General features: G+C 43.2%; 1 long non-coding RNA gene across 1 annotated transcript in view; it reads left to right on the plus strand.

Annotated features, from left to right (window-relative positions):
• Nucleotides 1–247: 247 nt before the first annotated feature.
• The window catches only part of LOC139585507 (uncharacterized), a 73,077-nt gene continuing 53,894 nt past the window's right edge, over nt 248–19,430 (plus strand). Inside the window, exons 1-2 of the long non-coding RNA XR_011677101.1 lie at nt 248–329; nt 1,101–1,238. This is a non-coding gene — a long non-coding RNA (uncharacterized lncRNA). The remainder of the gene's footprint in view (nt 330–1,100; nt 1,239–19,430) is intronic.

Genomic DNA, 19,430 nt, shown 5'->3' on the forward strand with positions numbered 1-19,430 from the left:
TGATGAGAAAAACTGTTGCAAACTGGTAATTTTGAAACTTAGGAAACCCCCAGCTAAGCCAAAGCATTGCCAATGATTTCCCTCATAGCCCATCTGGTACAGTCTGGGGAAATCCTATACAGTGCCCACAGAAATATTTAAGGAGTAAACAGGACCGTTTGAGTGATTTCTTCCCTCCCCCATCCCACAGGAGCAGGGAAGGGAGTGGAAGTTCAGCAGAGGCTTTTTATTCCTGTGCTGTTACATAACTGTGCCTCTGCAGAACTCCTCCTCCCGCTTCCAGCAGCATCAAGCCCACAGGAGGCTGGAAAGGAGGCAGGGGAAAAAAGGTATGTGACTTGCTCAGGGCTACAAACCCATGGCAGAGGAGGGAGGGGAACTTGCAGGTCCCGGCAGAGCCACTGCCGAACCCTGCCGAGGCTCCACATTCCTGCCATTCCTTGCACACCCTTCTCCAGAGGTGAAGCTGCTGCATCACGGGCTGACCATCCAGCTCAAGGCACCACCTGCTTCCCAATCATCCCTCTGCCTTCCAGCATGCACAGACACACACTGGAGATATTCCCTAGTCTCAAGAGGATTTAAGGTCCCTGGAAATCATGCCCATCACATTCACTGACCACTGGTTTTTCTCTTTGGTAGCCTTCCCTAACCACAGGCCTCATTTAAGCACCACTGACTGAGTCTCCTATTCTTTCAAAATTCTGCAGTAGATTCCATTTGCTAATACTAACAGGAAATCCCATGAATCTGCCTCATGCCCTTTCACTGACTTCACAAATCCAATTGATACAGATAGAGCCAATTTCTGAAACTGCAGCTGTCCACACTTACAAAGCTCTGACTGTTAGATAAGAAAGTGCCAGCTGGAACAAGAAGTTTCTCCTACTACTGGATGCCACACTCCCAGCCAAGCAGGCAGCTGTCACTTGGGTGGTAGCAGAGCTGCTTAAATGGGAAACCCTTAGATCCAGTCCCTCGTGCTCACCCTAAAGCAATTGAACAGCCCCACAACAGGAAAAGGGAGCAAAGCTGAGTCCCAGAAGAATGCAGTTGCACTTGTTTTCAATCCCCTCTCCATATTATTGCATCCCTCAAAGGCCATAGTAGCTGGAGGCCCAGGAAGGTGAAGCTCTGTTGGCCCCTCTTTGGATTTAAACAGTGCCATGGTCTCAGCCTCACTGAAAGAGAAGCTGAAGTTCTCCTCAAGTCTGAGCAGCATTCTGCACTTCACAAAGGTAACACCTGCTCTTGTGATGGTTTTCACTGCTGATTTTAAAACATGCATGAGTTTTAATCTGCGTACCATTACAGCTCCCAAGATGTTTTAATAAGCAGGCACTGGACTGGGAGGTGAGGGGATGGGCAAAGTGGCTGGCTCCACCTTCCTCAGCCTGGATGTGTCCAGGGGGAGCATGGATCATCTCCCATCAGAGTCTAACTGGATATGCACTCACCCCTGACACCAAGAGTGCCCTATACCTGGGAAGGGATTGCAGAGGGCTGACACAGGCTGGAAGCTCACTTTCAGCAGAGGTGGGTCTAATCCCCAGTCCTACACCATCACTGCACGGGGTAGCTCTGCTGGGTGCCACCAAGTCTTTCTGCAGCTATGGCTCTTGGCCACCTGCCTAAGTGTCAGGAAAACTATTTAACAATCCCTTCATGGATCCCTACTTCACCCACCCTTGGTCCAGTAGGGGCATAAGCATAAGCAGAATAAAAGAAATCCATGTTATTAATGACACTCGACAGATTTCATCAGTGCCTTCCTAAAAGATTCCTGTATTAGAACCAAAGGCACCTCATGGCTCACTGCACATCTTCAGTGAACCCTTAGAAGTTACCAGAAACTTTTTATTTCTTCTCTAAAATAACACAGCTGCCTACTGGAAAATGCCCATATGCCCATCCATTCTGTTTTGCTATTTCCTTATTTCTTTATCATTAATCTACTTTTCTGGAGATATTTCAAAGCCAATTCCTCTCTTGCCTCATCCCCTCACATCAACCACTGAGCAGGAATTTTTAAAGGGGTTTGTAAGTCATACTATTTACATACAGGTTTCCATGAGATTTTTAATCTTTTTAACCTTCCTCCTAAATAAGGACGTTTCGAAAGCTTTTTTTTTCCTATTTGGTAAATCACATCAGTTGAGTACTGAAACAAAAATGAACATAAATTCTTCTGATAGGTTGGGAAGGACATTAAACCAGAAGCCTTTAATAACTTTGAATACTCCATGGGAAGCTCTAGTATGAGCATGAGGATAACTGATTTGATCAAATGCAATACACAGATAGACAAACAAGCATACATGCATTATTGCACCTCAGAGATCTTGAACCATAAGAAAAAAAGAGGAAGCACATCAATTCTTCAGTCCAGAATTAATAAAATAAAGGGAAAATCCATATATATATATATATATACACACACACACATTTAAGCCAAGAAAATTTGGTTTTAGAAAGTGAAATACTGCTTGTGCAGATAAATACATATTTGGCACCCACAATTATATATTGATTTTGCTCTTTATCCTTACAGTCATCTTTATGGTGATTTCCTGAATGGGAAAAGGGCCTTCAGGAAAGAAAAGCTAACAGAGAAAGAAACAAATATCCAAGTAGAAATTAAAGCCCAAGCAGTAAATACAACAGTGGATGCTGTATTTTAATGGAAACTTTCTATATGGATCCATGCAAGTTACATGTATGGAAAGTTGACTGTGGCTTTGCGGGCTTCTTAATATAAATATCCTGACATAAAAATTACTGTTCTAGAAAGCTTTGTGGAAAGCTTGGAAAAAATCTCCTCATACACAGGCCTATGTAAACTGTTCAGTAACTAGGGAGAGTTTTCGGATGGAAGCCGCCTTCCCCACCCCCCTTTGCAGACTCCTGTCTCATTTTGTGAAATTGCTTTGCTGTCTTTCAGAGGGGGCAGCTGAGCAATCCGTTTCAGTGCCTCTCTTTCCCATGGAACAAATCCCCCCCAGCCCTCCTGCTGCACCCTGACAGAGATGGCAGGCCTTTCTTTGCTGAATTCTTTCAATAATGCTGCAACTGCAACATTAGGAGAAACAATTAGGACTAAGGGGAGTTGCCTCTGCATGCCAGATCTGCTTAATAACTTAATTAAATAAACAGAAATATAATTATAATGTAAATATTTCCTTTCTTTAATTCCAAGGCATTCTTAGAGAGAGAACACTGCTGAAATGATACAAGATTATTGAAAACCTTTTCAGTTCCTCCACACTTAAAAACAATTTTGCTGTCTTCCCATGCCTTCCCACTTGTAGTATTTCACTTTTGAAATTTCAGAACCAGCTATCAGAGAGAGAAAAATGCATCCTTGGAAATGAATACCCCAGATAGTCAAAAGTGTTTCTAATTGAAAAGGAACCATGAAGGAGTAAATTGCTCTGCAGATTTCCTTCCTCAAATTATTTTCATTCAGCAGTTTTCTCTGAGAACTTTTACAGTTTCAAATGTTTTCTTGAAAAAGTGCAAGACACACTCAGATCATGTTGTCTTTTGGCACGTACACAGCCACTCAGAGACAATGACCTACCTTATGGGTTTACATTGAATGAACTCTGATGGCTTCAATGCATTTATTCATTATTTACCTCAGTTCAGGATAAAATTTAACATCAAAAAGGTTGTTCCCCAGGTACTTACACAGGGAAATTTTCTTTAGCTTCACCACCACCAAATTCTGAAAGCAATCTGTTCCATCGAGCTACTTAGAAAGAACAATAAAAATCTAAGCAGTGGCAGTGACCCTATCCTGAACATCCTGAAACAACACATATGACAACACCCCATGTCAAGTATTATGAAAAATCCCTCTAAAATAGCAAGCAGAGCAAGAATAGAAAAATTCCCCTGAATTAGGAATCAACTCCTACTGCTGGCTAGATCTGACTCCAAATTACAGCGATCTTAGCTTTGTCCTTTCTCTCTCAGAACTGCTAAACTTAAAAGTCAGCATGTAAATGTGCAAACCCACCTAATGCTGACCCCAGACCAGTACAAGTTGAGTATCCTGAGGATTCTTCATGCACAAGCCTCCAAGAGCACCTGGACCTAGGCAAGACACTCAAAACTTTGCAGGCAACCCAGACACCTGCAAGTCCCAGCTGCAGTAATGATGGCCAAACCAGATTTTCTGGCAACAGCTTCCTTCATTTCCCAGTCTGGACCCACGTTATTTCCCATTGACCGTCTCCATCCCACACTCTTCTGTGGATGCACGTGAGTTAACTCCTTATGCCACAAAATTTGGATTGTTCTCTGCCTCCTGTGACTGCCCCAGGTTTGGCCTGCGGATGCTGTGCCTGCGAGTGGTTCTGCCATTATTAATTCTCTGCAGCACACAAGGCACAGGTGTGGGCTGGGAGTTTGGGAAGGAGAGCTGAGGATGACCTCATGCTGGACTTTGGAAGGAGGATGTTAAAGAGCTCAGGCAGCCAGTGCTGACAGAGAGACATGCACCTGTGCAGCAGGGACTCTGCCTTCCTCCTTCCTCTGTGCTCCCACATGGAGAAACCCCAGCCCCAGCTGAAGTTCAGAACCAAGCTGCAGGTTCAGGGCTTAATTAGAGATTACACCCACACCAAAAAGGGGTATGGAAGAGAAGAAACAGAACTGGTTTAACTGTATTAACTCCACTGTTAATACAGGCCAGTAGTACACTTGACTTTATGGTCACATGCACTTCTTCACAATTCCCTGTTCCTGTCGTCTCCTTGTCTTCAGAAAGTGACCCTGGGCTTGCTGCCTTTGTTACTTACATCTTCTCTCTCATCAGACCTATTCTTGTTTCTACTTGGTGCTCTTAATTCCTTAAATATAAAAGTTTATATTTATCTATATAATTATACACACATATTCCACTCAATTTCCTCAGGATATGACGCTTCCATGCTGCATAAACTTCCTTCCCTGGCCTTCTCCAGCTCTATCATTCTTTTTGCTACTGTCCAGGGTGCAGCTGTCAGGGGCAGGAAGCCCCAGACCCTGCTCCTCACATCCAGATTGATCAAGGTCAGGGAAAGGGTAGCCAGTACCTGCTGCCTCCCAAACCCTCCACATCAGAACAAATGAGTCCCCAGACAGCCCTGTGAGCTCTCAAACACAGAAACAGATGGAGAAGGCGGTGTAGGGAGGTAAAAGCCATGTCAGACAAGGACGTGAGCTTATGGCCCTCCCAGAGATGGCCAAAGGCTGAGAAAGGGGCAGGGGAAGCGCTCAGGTGAGCACCCCAGAATATAAAAACTGCAGTGGGTAATCATGGAAATGAGGTTCCTTGTGTAAGGAAGCTTCAAGGGATAAAATGGATATGCCTGAATAATGCAGTTGCAATGTTATTTCAAATAATTAATTAAGAATGCGATTAGATTATCTAAGTAAATCATCTACATTATTTATACAACCTGTTCAGCACTCCTAATTTCCAAGGACTTGCAGACTCTGATTAGAAATTGGATTTAATTTTTTTCTTAATAAATTTTGCTTTGGGATACAGAACTAGAGGATAAAAGTGTCACAGGAGACTTAAAGCAGATGAAATAACGTGAGTTCCCACTAATTCTGCCAACATGCAGATGAAAAAAAAAAAAAAATCACGTTGTTTTTACCCAAGTCTCTAAAATGTCACTTTTGGAGCCCTCCCATAGTGAGATTAGGAGAAACTGATGCTGAAACTGTGACTGAAAGGAAAATTTTGTGAGCAGCTTTGGAGTAAAAGGGTATAGAGCCTTTTTTGGAGCACGGCTATGCCGAGTGCAGAGAGACTGAGCCACAGAGAGCTCCATGAAACCCAAGAGAGTCACATTAAATCTAAGTGCTCATCAAAATGTTTCACATTAATGAACCACCACGGTTTCTGAAGGGTAAAAAATCACCATTCAGTAGAGCTGGGTTTGCACTGTGAAAGGTGAACTGGAACTGAAATGAACTTTCCCACGCTGAAGAAAATGCTTACATCCTGCCTGGCCAGTTTTAGAGAAAAATGTCAGCTACGACATCTGGATGTAAAACCAAAATTCTTGAGTCAGGGCTTCTCTAATCCAAGGCCTTCATTGGAACCCATTTCTGCAGCTCATGTGGCAAACCAGCCTCTGCAAGGATCACCAAGGACAGGTTCTGCAAGGTGTCTTCAACTCCCCATCAGTTTGAGGTGCAACCAGTGGGAGATAGAGACAGCACCCTGCAGGACTTGACCCAGCTTCAGAAAACAGAGAACCACAGGTATAAAGCTACATTTAGCTGGATTCCCTTTTGCAGTTTCAAAACCCTAAGGAATGTGTCATTGGAGGAATGGGATAATTATTACAGCACAGAACTGTTAAAAGTAAAAATGTCCTCTATTCCCCTTTGATGTTGAAAGAAGAATCATTAATTCAAAGGCATGCAAAAATTCATGGAATTTAAAACACCAAGCAAATATAGTCTAGTCTTGTCAGGGTGCCTCTTGTAAGACATTTCCTAGCTTGCCCAACCACAATGGAGCCCCCACAGCTTTTTCAGATCTCCTCTACAGGGTTAGTTAGATTATCCTCAAATACAGCAAAATAATTAAACCACACCAATTAAAATGAATGTGACTTCAAGGGCTCTTCTCTAAAGTATTGCTCTCTATCAACTATTTCATTCCAAGCCATGCAGAACCTAAAAGTAACATATATCCCAGAAAGTCAGCCGTGCCCTGGGCTGCACCAAAATACCCACAGCTGGCAGGTTTAGGGAGTGGTGCCTCCCTTTCACTCCGCTCTCATGAGACCCCAGCTCTGGGGCTTCCAGCATCAGAAGGCATGGACCTGTCAGGGCAAGTCCAGGGGAGGCCCCAACGATCATCAGAGGGATGGAGAACCTCTCCTATGAAGGCTGAGTGAGTTGGGGCAGCCCAGCCTGGAGAAAAGATGATTCCAGGAAGACCTCAGAGCCTCTTCCAGTACCTAAAGGACTACAAGAGAGCTGGAGAGGGACTTTTTGCAAGGGTATGGAGTGACAGGACAAGAGAGAATGACTTTAAACTGACAGAGAGTGGGTTTAGATAACACACTGAGAAGAAATTCTTTTACTGTGAGGGTGGTGAGGCATCATGACAGGTTGCCCAGGAGGAGCTGTGAATGCCCCATGCATTCCTGGAAATGTCCAAAGCCAAGCTGGATGAGCTTTGAGCAACCTGGTCTAGTGGAAGATGCCTCTGCCCACAGCAACAGGGGGAAGTTGAATTTTAGATCTTTAAGGCCCTTTCCAAACCACACTATTCTACAAAATGTGTATTTTTCCTTTCGACATAAGGTCAGACATAGAGTTAGGAGACTGTTGCCCTGTAATTAGCAAAACTTTCAGCAAACAAATCTAGTTTTTAAGATTTCACCCACCCACTGAACTGGTGCCTCTTCAGCAGCATCCCAATGGGACAATGGCCATTTGTGGTCACAGCAGACTTTTCCCTTCAGCCCTTATGGATACACATCTCACAAATGCTGCTATAATTTATAATTTTTAATATAATTTATGATTTTTATTAAATGCATGATTGGCATGAATAGAATGAGAACTGCTGAAACAGGACTCTTTCTTTCCTAGAATATTCTGAATTCAGCAAATATTACAAATAGTCCATTTCCATTGGGACAATCATATTTGCAATTTGAGTTACAAGTTTAGCACTTGACTCATAGTGATGATGATTTAGGCCCGTTAATTATGCCTTGGACTCCAAATGGCTGTCAATTCATCTATTTCTCACCCTGTTTGTCTAACTTCAGCCTTGCAAGGACAATTGATGAAAGGAAAAGGTCTGAGTGAGCTGCCTCAGCCACTGTTTAGCAGTGGGGTGTGAAGCTTAGCCCAGGCTGGCCCTCCAAATATTTGTACTTCTCAGGAAGCATCTGCAGCTGCTGTTGTGCTCCATGGGTTTTTGTGACTGTAGCTTGGACTTGTCTCATTTCCACACCTCTCATCAGCATAAGCTGTGCCCTGAGCTCACAGAAATTCAGGAGTTTAGCCCAGTTTTGGTCTTGGGCTGGAAGAGGTCAGTGAATTGTGGGCTTGGCACATAAAAAACAGCAGACATTTTTGACCTCCATTTCTCAAAGACCAAGTTCTTTGGCACTGATGTGCTTCCTGCTAATATGTACAAGACTGATATTCTGTACCTTTTGGTTTTGTTTGGGGTTTTTTTTGTTGTTTTTTTTAAGCTATCCCTTCAAAGCTTCCTTTCTTTTCAGTTCAGGCCCACAGGTGCTATGGCTGCACTTAGAAATCAGCCCATTGACCAAAGTCCTGCAAGCACCATTTACCACAGTGGAGGCTTGTCACTGGAGACCAGCCATGACTCCTGATTCTGAGGACTACCTGATCCCCTCTAAGAGACTCCTCCACTATTTTGTAATTAAATTTTCTGCTACACCTCACTAAATTTCCACTAGACCTCGCTAAACAGGACAACACGACAAGAAGGAAGATAATGTACTGTGAAAGCATAAAACAACAGCAGAGTTTTCTCTAAGGACAGCCACATAACATACATAGATCATATTAGGCATCAATTTGCCTTTACAATTTTTTTCCAAGGAACTTTCATGCTTGTGTCTCTTTGGGTAACTCTTTTAACTCTCTGGCTTGCTGAGGAATCGTGTAGAGCACAGGTTAGCCCAAACCATGCCAGGGGCCATTCTAACACTGTGAGACCACAAGAGAACAGAAATACTGATCAGTGCTGTGCTGTTTCCTGGTAAATAGAAGCCCTATGACACATTTTCCCCCTTAGAAAATGCCTATCTTTTATTCACCCAGGTTGCTTCAATAAAGAAAACACACAGTTAAAAGGTTACTGGTAAAAATCAGCTTTTTCAGGAGCATTAGTGTTCATGTTGGAAGCCTGCTTGTGAGGGAACCTCTTCCTTCAAATATCTCCCATTACCACATTTTGATTCCCATCACACATCAGACTGAGAGCAGGAGCCCAGTTCCTTTCAGCCAAACAAAACTGAGATTCCTGCCTGTGGCTAGTCCCAAGGCCAAAGCCTGCAGAGTGGACAGCTTGGGCCTTGGCACCAGCTGGGTTGGTTCTGTAGATCTGTTCCTGTAATATTGCACTACTCACAAACAGAGACGAAGCCTCCCTGTGCAGGACTCTCCCATTAAACCCTTTTAAAGGGATTTAAGGCACTCAGGCCCCTGTAACTGCAGGGATAACCATATCTGACTCCAAGAGCTGGAAGTCATTTAGTCTCTCCAAACAAGTGAAGGACCACTCTGGATGAAGTCTGCAGTGCCCTCTAGTCTGACTCTCTCTTCATAACTGAGTAGGTTCAATTCCTCTGTGGCTACAGCTGGTTCCACACCAGACCAAGAGGTTACTGCTGGTCTTCAGCAGAACTTCCCTGACTGTAAATGAGCAAGTTCCCCTGTTATCAGAGACAACTGCAGCCCAGGCTGCAAACCCTGCACTTGGCTGGTTATAACTTGCTCCAGCACTTTGTCTTGCAAAGTAAAGACACATGACTTGCTCAGTGGTCACTTATTTATAAGCTCAGGACTGCAGTGATTCACACGATCAGTGTTGTTACTTATTGTGTTATATACAATGGACAGTGTTTTGGGGGGGGCGAGGTGAGGGAGAGTTGCAAATACACACGGCACTTTCAAGTTTGCATGCCTTAAATTGACTTTAGATTTCCTTGCTCCTGTAGTACATATTTCCAGAATGCTTGGATCTGATTCAGCTTGAACAAAACAGTTTCACTGCTCAGAGACCAGAGGAACACAGTGGTGAATCAGGGCCTTTATTTGCCTCCAATGGCTCACTATCAGGCCCACTGCAAACTACCTATTGAAAGCATGACAGCCAGCACTATGCTCTATAGTGAGCGTTTGGAGTATCATGCCCTAAGTATAGGCCATATGAAGAGGTCTTTTGTTCAGGAAAGCAAACTGTACAGTGTTTAGTAAGCCACACTCCAAATATAGGATCGATAAAGCGCGGCTAAAATCAACTATTGCCTCAACAGGCATTCACAGATTTTCTCTGAATTAAGCACGCTTCAATCTTAGGGCCACAATGCCTTCACTCAGCTCTTTCACAAACAGTTCATGCAGAAATAGAGTAGGCTAGGACCTGGTATCGGGCAGTGCGCAAGAACTTGAGGCTCCAAGTGGGGAAGGGAAAAAAAAAATGAGGGGGAAAAAAAAAAGAAAATAAAAATAAACCATATGGAATCCACACTCAGATGCCTTTAAAACAACCACAAACATTCTTGCTGCCTCAAGCTGCAAATGTCGTGAAACAATTACTGGGCTGGGGGACTTCAAAGGTTCACTGAGAGCAGCAGTTTTATTTTTCAATCAAACACAGGAATAGGGCTTTTTTCCTTCCCTCCCTCTCTCGCTCTCCCCTTTTTTTTCTCTGAATGAAACAGTGCCCAGGCTTCCTGATTTCAAAAACCCTGTTCGGCTTCGCTTGACCACTCCATAACCTTAGGAGAAGCTCAAAAACTTCAAAACAAAACTGTGAGTCATACTGAATGAAAAAGACATTCTTAAATTTCATTAAGATTGAAAACTGCTGCATTCCTTGTTTGTAAAATTTACATGAATGATCTTTAAGAGCTTGCAGCTGAATGCTGTGCAAAGCTTGAACTTCCATAAATTCCTGTTTACTTAATCATTGATACTAGAAGGTAACTGACAATCATGTGCAGGGGTTAGGAGATGCACAATTCACTGTGCACAGAAACAGCTGGACTCCTTCTTGCCACTGCCTAACCTATTTATACTTCCCCCCCCCCCCTCACTTTTTGAAGCATCTATGCACTTTTATTTCTTGTTTTCATTTCAGGAAGGCAACAGTTTAACCTCACTTTCCTTGCAAAGGCTGCACTGTTGCTTACCTCGAGCATTGGCTCACTAGTAGAGGGAGCTGTGCTTAACATGGAGTTTTCAGATGGCTGGAAGCACAGGGCATGTTTGGCAGAGCAGATAGATGGCCAGCAGCCCCAGCTCTCCAACGTTTAAGGAGCACACCTCCCACCACCTGGAGAATCCAGGCTGCTCCAAGAGGCCGGATCCCAAGGGGTTCAAGTTGGCACTGACCCCTCTGCAGAGAGTCATGCACACAAAAATCATGCAGAAATAACATGCTGCCCCCTTTGAAGAGAACTGAGTCAAATTGTTAAAAATGAAACTGACTCATTGTAGAAACAGTGGTCACTGGAATGGCATCTCCACAACTGCTGCGGTAAGAGAGGAAGCTGCCTGACCACAACTGCCTTTGTGCTTATTCTAGCTGTTTAAGTTCTAAAAACCACAAAACCCCATTTGAAATTCCACTGTATAGCAAGGTTTGTGTAATGAGGTTACAATTCATAATAGGATCATTGAAAACTGAAACAAGCAGCATTAATATGTGGACTGCCTGCAACGAGCTGGCAGCAGCGTGATGATGTCATTTTTAATTAAAAGTCTGTCCCTGTTTGATATGCTGAAAAAAAGAGTGCAAATCAGGGAATATGCACTGATCCCATCCATAGGGAAGGACTGTCAAGCAGCACAGTGGTATCACAGAGCACCCTGCGAGCCATATGGCATGGCTTTAATGGAACTAATTCCCACGTACTCTGTTTGTGTCACGCGTATCAGGATTCTGGTCCCACACGGAAAAGACATTAGTCAGGAAGAGGGGGAGGGGAGGCTCAGTGATACCCAGCCTGGTATCCTTTGTCATGTGCCATGCTGTAAATGCTACTGCAGCACTGCTGAGCCCAAGAGGAAATGGGCTGCAGGTTCATGGAAGTGGGCAGACCCTTCACTCCCTTAAGTCAGCGACTAACTCAACTTACAGCAATTGAAGTCCAGGACTTTCAGCAGAGGTGACCAACCAGCCCTGTGAAATACCAATTTAAAATGTCTGGTGCTTGTAGGGCCATTTATTCATCCAGTATTGCACTTTCACCCAAGACTGAGTGACACAGAAACTAAGAGATGCTCATCCACAAAACCCTTCCCTACCCAGCACCATTGATTCCCTTTCAGCCTCCTGTGCTTTCCTTAAGGCATTTAAACCAACTCTGGACTTCAGTATAAGGAGGATACACTCCTGTGAATGTCAGTGTCTGCTGAACACGCTGTCCACCTCCCAAACATTGGCACCAAGGACCCAGTCAGCCCATCCTCAGTTCTCCGAACTGCCCTTTTGGCTCATCTTACTCAGCTGGACAAGAGCTATAAGATGTTGGTAGTCATGAAGCTGGTCATGACTTGTGTGAAAGTAGCAGAAGAAAGATGACCAAGAGAACGTTTACACTTCACTTAACTGCCATTTTCATGTCCTACAAATATTTTGGAGGCAATTTTGCCATTTATTTAAAAGTTCACTGTTGGGTTTCTCCACGCTAACAACTGGGTTTGAGTCCAAGTCATGAAGACTATTACATGCACATCCTTACACCAAGTTGGTCTGCAGACCTCCACTAAACCAGTCAAATTCGCTTTTCCTTTTTAAGATTTCTGTGTAAAGTTTGATGTAAGGCTATATGTGTGGATCTCTGAAAACATTGAGTTGATCATGAGTGTAAAAGAAATTTGGGGATCATTAGCATAAAGTTTTGGCATTAGGTCTTAGTTTCATAGAATGCTGCTCTCACGTAGGATACACCTTGCCATTATCATCAGGGGTATTTAGGACATCATCAGGGAAATTCATTTGGTCTAGTACTTTTATTTCAGCCAGTACTTTAGCTGCCCAGATGGTTCTACACAAAAGGAAAGAATGGAGAAATCTGTGTCCTGTCCCAGGTATCTGCAGGCCTGCAAAAACCTTCCTTGATTTATATTGAAAACTAGAGAGATGTTTCAAAAGGTTTCAGCTTTATCCTAGCCAAAGAATGCTCAGTGTAACACCTGGTACAATTGTGCTCTCTGAGGACAATCCTACAGGATTCCTTCTTGGGAGACACAAAGAGGCAGGACCTGTCTCTGACTGCAGCAGCTCCTCTCCTAGAGCCCCGTGTGTGGGTGCATGTGGCTGCAAGCACACACATGTGTGTGAAAGGGAGAGAGTGCTCCCAACCAACTTTCTAAACCAGTGGGAGGGAAGGATTACCACAGCATTGGACCCCACATGTTTAATTTTCACACAGACTTAACATGAGATAAGCTACAGCAGACCCAAGATAGTGGTTTTCCTATTCTTATTGACCCCAATCACTTAAAGCCTTTTGAGTGCTGTACTCCAGAGTGAATATTTAAATTCTACTTGGATATTGTTTCTTGTAGTACTGCGTGCAGTGTGCTTTTTGAAGAAATAGTATTTCCTTCTTGGACCACAATGAGCAAGTCCAAGGTCAGAAAAATCACACGTGGTAGAACAGGTTGCAGTGTGAAGGGCTCATAAGGTCACACAGATTTTTGCTTTTTAGCTCAAGGAACTTGGCTATTTGTCAGGGAAATACAGAGCCTATCTTCTCATGTTAATAATTGATGTAATTCCATATACTCATTACTGTGAAGCCAAAAGTCATCAGCTAAAAAAATTATAACCTACCTATCCTATAAAAGACAGATCATTACTCATACACACTGAATTACAGCCAGACGAACAACAAAGAAGAATATTCAAATTTGTTCTCTTGTGTGGAAAAAACATTGGAGATTGGAAAAGTAAATGTAAAACTGTTCTCAGTGAATGTTAACCTATAAATAAAGCACTGAAGATCCCCAACATCAGTGTAAATTTTCCCACCCTGTTCATTCTTGCCTTACCTTGGAGGCATGTTAAGAAGTGAGACTGCTGGGATGTTTCTGCCCGATACCCTTTTTGTGTGTTTCACAGCTAGAAAGTGAAAGGCTCAGCAGGTTAAATACCAGCAGAGTAAAGTATTTTATTCAGATATCAGTTGCAAAGATCGGGGGAGGAGGGGGAACGCAGTGAGGCCTTTCAGCCTGCAGTGCCATGGGAGAAGAAAAACGAGACAGCAGAAGTGTGTGGTAACACAAAAAGAATGTTATCTCAGCGGAGGGGAAAATACTTTCAAATGCATAATTGCAAACACATACCCTCAGCAGCTAACCCAGAGCCCTCTCAGACTGCACAGCTAAAAGTTTGGAAAGTGGCCAAAGTATCAGTTTTATTTGAGAGATCAAAGTGATGAAAGAGAGAGAAAGAATAGCATCAAATATGATTGATAAAAAGTATTGCTTTCTTTGATTGGTTTCTGCTCCCCCTCCCTTTTCCACCTCATTCTTCTCCCAAGTTCACTAAGAAAAATGTCAGATCTGTGGTCCATCCAGTAACACATGCGTGCACATGAGATGTGCCTATAGGAAAACACCTGCTCACTGCACATACCTGCCTAAACCCCTGATGGCCACCAGGTTCCTACAGATTCACTGCAGGTAGGGGCTGTTTGCTGCAGTGCAGTCATTTGTGACCCTGCACGGATGGCACACACAGGCATTGTCCCAGGTGGTGATATTTGGTTACTCTGCACAGCCTCCCTGGTGCTGCTGAGCATCAAGGCAATCCCCACGTGGATTTCCAGGGACTCTGACCTGAGAGTGTCGCTGCTTCTGGTCCATAATTGTCCTCCCCCCCCCTCTTTATTGTGCACACTGTCTTTATATAAACACAGCAAGGAAGATAAAAGGTTTATGATGGCAACACAGTTGAGTTTATGGTTCCTTTCACACACGTAGATGTTGCCTCAAGCACAGACCAGCCAGGATGAAGAGCTTGGAACTAAAGGGCACTTTCACATGTGATGAGTTCAAACCCTTCTAAATCCTCACAGGAATTGTGTCTGACAGGCAGGGACTAGGCCATGCTTAGGCTCATGAATTTAACAATATTATACAGGCCAGGACCTGCAAACAATGTACACAGTCACTTTATATGTGCACATGTGTTGCAAAATCAGTTCTTTGCATCAGGGTTTTGCAGCCCATGGGGATGACATTTACTAGAACCACTTACATGAGCAAGAGTTTATTGCAGGAATAAAAGGCAGATCACACCACAGGAATTCTGAGAAAGAAGCTTGTGGAGGTTACTGATGAGTAATGAAATGGGGGGGAAAAAATTGCAAAGGTATTGATTCCAAAGCAATACTGAGAAAATAAGAAATTTTGCAGAGAAGGAACAAGGCAGCTCTGAGCCATGACAGATATTAGGAGGTGAAAAGAGCAGAAAGAGACCATAGCAGATGGAAAAGCAAAGAAATAGACCTGAGATGATTTGCAAAAGACATAGATATTATCAGAGGTAGAGCAAGATGTTGTAGGTATTTCCATGCTAAAGATGAGCAAAAAAATCACAATAATTCAAGAGGGAGACGGGCATGATGATGAAATTGGCCATTAAAGCAGACCAAGAAGATACAGGAGACCAGGTAGGATATGAACAGGTAATAAACATTTTTGCAACAAGCAGAGAGGGTGGGGGCTTTGTTAAGGAAGGAAAAATGATCCACAATAGTGAATTTGAACAACGTCCTTATGGATTTGATAAACTCATGCTTAACAAGATGTGGTGGTGAGCCTGGTTCATTAATCATTCAGCCATCTAGCTAATCCTGCATCCAATATCTCAAAGTCTGCAACAATCAGATGCTGTCTTGGCAAGCCTGAACCACTGGACAAACAGCAGATTAGGGGTGCATGATAAATGCATCACACCACATAACTCTGCAAGGAAAACAGGACACAGAGGCGTGATGAAACATGGGATGATTTGAGCCACAAGATAAACCTGTCCCTTAAAAGGGGAAAATACTTCAAGGAGGATGAAGAACAGGAATGTGGGCAAAAGGGTAGGGAAACTGTAATGTGGGTAATGTGCATGTGGTTAGGAAAGATGGAGAATGCTGAGATAAAAGGAAAAGGGCAGACACACCATAGAGGAGAAGGAAAAGAGAAAGTGTAAAATTGTGGGGTTTTTAAACACCTATCACCATGGCAGGACCAGATCAGGTGCACTGTGAAAGGAGAATGTGCAACTGAACAAACCACTCTGTGTGCTCCTAATCTGAAGGATGGCAGCTCTTCCTTTCTTCCTCTGCCCACAGCACAGAATTGTTCCCCAATTCTCCCCACCCTTCATCCATCCACCAGTACTGGGGTGCATCAAGATTTGTAAGCAAGCTGGCAAGTCAAGTGTCTCCCAGGATGAAAGTACACAGAAAACCATCAGGAAGTGCAGCCATCACTTTGGGGTGAATCCAGCCAATTTCACTGCTTCCTCTCTTGGTCCCCGGGTTGTTTAAGCAACATCTTTTCATTCCCCAGCACTAATTAGTGCTCATAACATGCCATGAGATACATAAACAATTAGTATTACCTCCATTTTACAGGGAAGAAAATTAAGACTAATAGATTGAACAATTTAGCTACACCACAGGGAAGGTTAATTCCCAAAGTAGGGATTTAGACAAAATGAGTTCTTAACACTGTTCTCTGAGCACAGCAATTGATAACTTTGCTGTTCCTACCTGAGCACCTCAAAGCAAGACAGACAACTGCCATCAGACTTCAGGGCTGTTCCTGTTCTTTGTTCATTTTACACCTGATGGTTACACAGACTCAATTATTGACATGCCTGTGATCTGTATAACTCTCAGTAGACCAATACTTTTCTTTTTTCTGAAAAGCAGGCTTGAACTGCAAAAACTACCAGGTATATTTAAAATTAATAGAGAAGAAAGAAACAAAAGAACAGCAGACCTGAAGGACAACAGCAAATACAAAGAAAGTAGCAAATATGATACTGAAACCCAATGAGAAAGGTTAAATGCACAAAAAGAATAATGCAAGCGGAACCACACAAGGAAGTGCAAGGCTGTGAGCTGCAGGGAAATCTGAACTAACAGAGATTGCAGCACATGTACACCTGGGAGCTCCAGGCCAGTGAGGCAGCAGGATGCCACACACCCTGAGCTCCCCTCAGAGCTGCTGGCCCTGCTGGTTTCAAAGTCTAGCAACTGCAGCTACCGCTCAATGACGTCTGCAAAGCTCACAGCAGCACAAGTGCTCACCACCTCCACACCATCCCAGCCCAACAAACAACTGCTGCTCCCAGGGAGGCGTGGAGAGAGGTCAGACCAGCAAGAAGCACATAATTACAGCTAAACTGCGACCATCTTCTGGATTTGGCTGTCTGTGGGGCTCTGGCCAAGCTGAGGATGCCTGGCATCTCCACAAGCTCTTCCTACAGTTGCTCTCACTGGTTGTCATGTGCCTTCCTTACTAAACAAGAAGCATGGAGAAAATGAGATTAATTTGCCTGCAAACATGAGAAGAGGCTGCAGTCAGAACATGGGATAATACAGTCCCTGCACAAGCCAACCTCACTGGCAGGGAGATTGAAACAGAAGCCCTACCTCATTTTGAAAATGGCTTGGATGGCTGTAATTAAACAGCAGAGGCTGCAGCAGCCTTAAAATTCAGGATATGCACTGTCTAGCCTTTTCCTTTAGACCTGAACCCTCATTTAGGACACTCTAATAAATTATTATTAGAATTATTTTTAGGAGCTCCCTAAACAACTACTTATCCAAAGGTCTCCTACTTTTTTCATCCCATTCTAGCCCTCATTTTTTGGCTCTGCAGTCTGGGGCATCCTTCTAAATTGTGTGGCAAGAAATGGGCTAACAGTGTCCCAAACCCACCTGACACTTCCGGGCATGAAGGGTCTTCACATGACACCTCCAAAATAGTAGCAAAGGTACAACCAAAAGCTTTTGATTAAATCAGGTATTCAGTAAGCATTCCACTCATCTGTGCAGGAAAACTAAGCATCAGAATAGTGTGCAGTGAGGAAGAAAGCATTACATTTTTGGGGGGTCTCTCTGGGGCTTGTTGTTCTAAAGAATCAGTGACTGATAGGGAGTAGGTTGCTGAAAACAGGCAAATCTTTATGCAGCAATTCACAGCCAACCAAGAGATGTCATGGTTGAATTAAACCATCATTTTCAGGTTGCCTTTCTTTTTTGCTCATTATTTTTGACTGCTCATTATTTTGTCTGGCAGTTACTATAGTGGCAAAACATTCTCTGTAAACCTAAAAAAAAAAAAAAAAAAAAAAAGAAAAAGGAATGGCACATGTAACAATGATTCAGCAGAGGCTGGTGGTGTGAGCTGTCAGCTAAATATCCTGTGAGATACTTTGTTGGCTAAACCTAAGATTATTATGGTAGAAAGATAAATGGCACTCACGCTGCTTCTGGGAGATTTTTCTGCCTCTTATTGAGATGATATGCACATGATCACAGGTTGGTAACTGCCCATGAAACAAATGCTGGTGAACACTGAGATCTATCATTTGCTCTGAAAGGAAAAAAAGTCACCCGTTAATTTTATAAATAACCAGCAAGCAGCTTTGTGCCCTTAAAATAGATCAGCAACAGCCTCTGCACCTCAGAGTTGATTCTGGGTGATGTTTCAGGCACATAAAGTCCAGTAAAGTTGATCCCAACCTAAAGAACACAGGATCATTTACTCTTTGAACAATAGACAGGGAGATTGAAACAGAAGCCCTACCTCATTTTGAAAATGGTTTGGATGGCTGTAAATAAACAGCAGAGGCTACAGCAGCCTTAAAATTCAGGATATGCACTGTCTGGCCTTTTCCTTTAGACCTGAACCCTCATTTAGGACACTCTAATAAATTATTATTAGAATTATTTTTAGGAGCTCCCTATATAACTACTTATCCAAAGGTCTCCGACTTTTTTCATCCTATTCTTGAACTCTTTTGACACATTAATAGCATATTGCTTTTTTGAACTGTGCAAGAGGAAAGTCCATTGCAGATGGATTGCAGACACTCATTTATGCAAGAAATTAACTCAATTTGGAACTGTCAGCTCAACTCAAAGTAAAAGCAACATATAATAGCAATGTTCTACCTGGGTAGATTAAAAAAAAAATAATAAATTTAAGAATCTGTGGGGCTTTAGTGATCATTCTTGCAAAGGACTTGAACAAGGACTCACAAATAATTGCCACCCTCTCAATAAATGCCTGAAAGTTTGTGGATCAGCCACAGGTGCAAACATCCAAACAGACAGCTACCAACTGGGCACTAACAAATTGGTATAAATTATCATCTAGTCAGAGAACAAACAGGAAAAAATGTACAAAATTAATCTCTTGCAAGTTACAGTTACTCTGTGATGGTGTAGCCACCCAGATACTTCACCTACACTAGGGGTGCTAAGTGCCTGGAGAAAGTGCTCTAGTGTTGACTGAGCATTCCAAAAAGGCTTTCACTGGAAAGCCAGCTTTGCTGAGCGTTTATTTTCACAAGAATTGTAGAGGCACTTTGGGCCAACCCTCTTAAAAATGCTCAGACACTCCAGAATTGACAAAAATTTCCACAACTTGCTCCTTCAGCAGCAGCTCCAGCCTTT

The sequence above is a fragment of the Agelaius tricolor genome, unplaced genomic scaffold (assembly GCF_023055355.1).
Source record: "Agelaius tricolor isolate 1412-34295 unplaced genomic scaffold, bAgeTri1.0.p SCAF_82, whole genome shotgun sequence".
Lineage (NCBI taxonomy): Eukaryota > Metazoa > Chordata > Aves > Passeriformes > Icteridae > Agelaius > Agelaius tricolor.